Raw genomic sequence first — 4,247 nt, forward strand, 5'->3', positions numbered from 1 at the left:
TCTTCTAAGAAGGGACAAAGGGTAGCTGGTCTGAATTGCTGTAAGGTGGGAAGAAAACAGGAGAATGTGGCAAATGATGTCAAATATTTTCTAAAGCCTTAGACTCTGTCTTGAGAGGGTTTCTCTGTCAAGACGGTACCCCTGGCAGTGATGGGGTGTATTAGGCAGAGTGCAGTTTTGGATCCTCTCAAGCCTTGGCCCAGTGCCACTTCGGACACTTGCTGAACAAGCCAGTTCTTTCCTGAGCTTGCATTTTCTTATAAATACAGAATGGGGTTCCCTATACTTTACTCTACAGATCTTAACGAAGGATCAAAAATAAAACAAATTGGACAGGTTCTGGGAAGCTGGTACCAGAGTAGGAAGGCAGGGCTCAACTCTCTCATGAAAAAACAATAGAGGAAGGGCCAAAAACTGTGTGCGGGACCTTCTCTGCGGTCAGCAGACCAGGACAGTGTTGCACAACGCTAGGGGTACAAGGCACAGAAAGTCAAAGGACCTGAAAAAACAAACATGAGTTACTAAACCTGAATGGAGACCAGGAAGGGCTCCCTCTACCCACCATCGAGACTTTAAACCTGGATAAAACCCCTGCCTCACTGCAGCTGACCTAGAGGGAAACAGATGCCTTCCTCCCTGTCAACTGTCACAAGGGAAGAGGGAGGGTGAGTTGGAGAGCTTCTCTTCAGTGAATTTGCCCAGGAGAGCTTCCTTTAAATCTTGGCACCGTCCAGACTAAACGCACTCAAAGCGGAAGTTGAAAGAACTATTTCACTGATGAGTGCCAACTGCTGGCCGGACTGGAAACTGTGATCCAAAACTTCAAAAGTGAAGACTAATATACTGCCAATAAATAGGAAAATGAAATAGTTACGACAGGTTTAATGATAAGAAATAGAATACATAATAATTTAGAAAAACTAAAAGTAAAAATAAACTGGGGTATTAAAAAATGAAAAATATCATAAAAAAATGTTTTGACGTTTTGCTTTTCATCACTGGAATAGGTGTTGCCCTGTATGTACAGTGATCTCTGGTCAATTTTGATAACACAAACTAGGCAATTTTCGAGACTTAGAAAAAGCGGAACCAAAAATCAAAGAAGAGCTGTGATAAAAAACGCTAAGTAACAAAAGAAATTTGCCATCGGCATAAATTCGCAGACATATTCAGATGCCAAGACATCACCAAAAAATTACAAGCCATACTAGGAAACAGGAGGAGATGGGCGAGTCAAAGGAACAAACCAAATATCCTGAGGAAATACAGGATTTGAGGCAATGAATCCATAATAATCACAGAAATCTCCTAAATCAATTCAAGGAGTTAAAGGAAAATATGACTGAAGAATTAAGGATATTAAGAAAACACTGGGTGAGTTTAAAGAACTATCTAACAGCAAGCAAAGAAAAGTAACAGAGCTTATGAGAATTAAAGACATGATGGATGAGATTAAAAACAGATTAGAGGAAGTGGATTTGGCTTAACTGACAGAGCGTCCGCCTACCACATGTGAGGTCCAGGGTCCAAACCCAGGGCATCCTGCCCCTTTGGTGAGCTGACCCATGTGTAGTGATGATGCGCACAAGGAATGCCGTGCCACACGGTGGTGTCCCCCACGTAGGGGGGCCCCACTTCAAGGAGTATGCCCTGTAAGGAGAGCTGCCCCATGCAAAAAAATGTACAGCCTGCCCCAGAAGAGAGCCGCACACACTCAGAGAGCTAACACAGCAAGATGATGCAACAAAAAGAAACACAGACTCCTGGTGTCGCTGACAAGAACGCAAGCGGACACCGAAGAACACACAGTGAATGGACACAGAGAGCAGACAACTGGGGGGTGGGGAGAAAGGGAGAGATATAAATGAAAATTGTTAAGAAAAAATAAAAATGAAACACCTGAGAAAACTTCCCCCAGCGTGAGACATGACTCCAGGGTTGAGCATCCCTGGCACCGAGGGATTACTACCAAGCACCAACTGGCAATGCAACTGGAGAAAGACTGTGATCAAAGGGGGAAAAGTTAAAGAAAAATGAGTTTATGTGGCTGAACACTTCAAAGTGGGTCAAAGGTCATTCTAGAGGTTATGCTAATGCAAATTTCAGCAGGATCTCACTGACTGCCAAAGTAAATACTACCTCAAGTAGCAGGGCTACTGCTGGCTCTGGAGACATGCAGACACTAAAGTCAGGGCAGAGAGCTGAGGAATTTGTTGCCTTGACAATGGGCCGTACTTTAGAACTTATGCTCCCCAGTGTGAAAGAGTTGGACTAGGTTGTGGTTTCCCTACACATGGCTTTTCTGACCCTTCTATTTGAACCTATAATTAGTATAGCATATGTCTAAGAGACTTCAATCTTTCTGCTGCCTCTGTATCAGCTGGGTCCTGAATCTCATCAGAGTTGCAACACCTACTCTCTAGTTCATTGGACTCACCTAGGACAACAAAGAAGGAGATGATGATGGACAACAACCATCCCACGGAACTGAGAGTCTACAAATAACTACAAGCAAGAGAGTCCCATCCATCTGCCCTACGGAATCAAAGCCCCCTCTCAATTAGATGTGGAGTGGGCATCACCATCCCAGAATACTCAGGATTGAGGAGTGAACTATGCACTAAAATAGAATTACTGATAATCGACTATAGACTTACTGTGATTCTAGCAATGTAAGAACTTATATGACTGATGTGGAGGCAGGGGTCACAGGAGGTTCTGAGGGCAGGGAGAGGGAAAATCAGGTGTAATACCGGGGTAATTTTGGGACTTCGGCATTGCCTGCATGACATTGCAGTGATAGATACAGACCATGCAAATGATGGATACTGCTAATATGGGAAAATGTGGGAGGTGTAGGGATTGGGGTATGTGAGAAACCCCTATAATTTTATGTAACATTCACGTAATCAAAGTAACTTTTTAAAAAGAAAATGAATAAATAAATAAAAATTAAAAAATCTGCACAGTCTGATGACTATGATGCAACTAATATCTGGGTAGGTGCTCTGGTGTTTCCAGTCTTGACAAGCTCCCAGAACTTAGCTGAATACTTGAATCAATGCTGGGGCCAAATTAGCACTAAATTTGAATGAAGCTACAACAACAACAATCTCCTCATGATGAAGTTTCACCTCCCATTTCAGATTGCTCTCAGTGAGCTCTATTCCCAATTTTTGATACACCACTGGGCAGAAGTGAACTCCCTTGATCCCACCCATCCTCAGGTAGAGGAAAATATTGTGGACAAAAGAGCAATTGTGATGGTTTCCAAAGCTCCACCAGAGTACTGATAGTTATATCCACTCATGGAATCACTAAATCAATGGTTGCATGAAATGCACTAATTAGTTTCCTTAATAGGGAACCTGGAGAATACGTGTACTGTAACAAGGGTAAGATGTTGGCAGAGTAGGGAGTTCCCTTCAGGGCAGTTAAGAATCATCCAGAGCTACCTGGCAATTCAACCTGTTTGTGGGACCCAGGAGGCCTGAAGAGCATTCTACAAGATCCTTGGAAGAACGGGAGGAGGAGACTGCATATCTGCACTGAAGATTCATGAGGAAAGCACTACATGCTGCGGAGCCTGGTGCCCAGTTCCCACTGGCAGGGCAAGATGCCTTGGGAACTAGTTCCTGGATGGAGTTGGAAGCTTCATTTCCCATAAACAGGGGAGGAAGAAATGACTGGGTGCCTACTTCAGTCACTGATGAGTAAATTTGGCTGGATGAAGTACAGCTGAAGATTGGACCCGCACAACTCAGAAAGAGACTGGCAGCCTTCATTTAAACAATGCCTCCAGCGTAAGAGGAAGCAGGGCTACTTTAAATTCACAGTGAAGGTAGGGACAGGCTTCTTTCCACGCAGGTGTGACTGCTGACCTAGACTGGGCTCAAGCCACGACTCCAACATGGAGGAAGCCGGGGACTTGTACCAGACTCTCCAGGCCACTAGAGTCACTTTCAGCCAACAGAGACGAGGAGAGGGCTCTACTGTAAGGCCACATGTCCATTCCCAATGCATTCTGGTGAAGTGTGTGCTTGGAACTGTTCAACATCAGTCCTGCAGGACTGATCCCTGCCCTCCCAATCACCTTAAGGTCAACAAGGAGTTTCACCAGTTAAGTACTGAGAGGGGTGGAGAGTTTGGGGTGGCCTTGACTGCCTCAGGGTAAGCTTTCCAGGGGAAAGGTTACATTAACACTCTTCACTTGCTGGGCTGCTCTAACAAATACCACTGCCTCACTG

The sequence above is a fragment of the Dasypus novemcinctus genome (genome assembly GCF_030445035.2).
Source record: "Dasypus novemcinctus isolate mDasNov1 chromosome 12 unlocalized genomic scaffold, mDasNov1.1.hap2 SUPER_12_unloc_4, whole genome shotgun sequence".
Taxonomy (NCBI): Eukaryota; Metazoa; Chordata; class Mammalia; order Cingulata; family Dasypodidae; genus Dasypus; species Dasypus novemcinctus.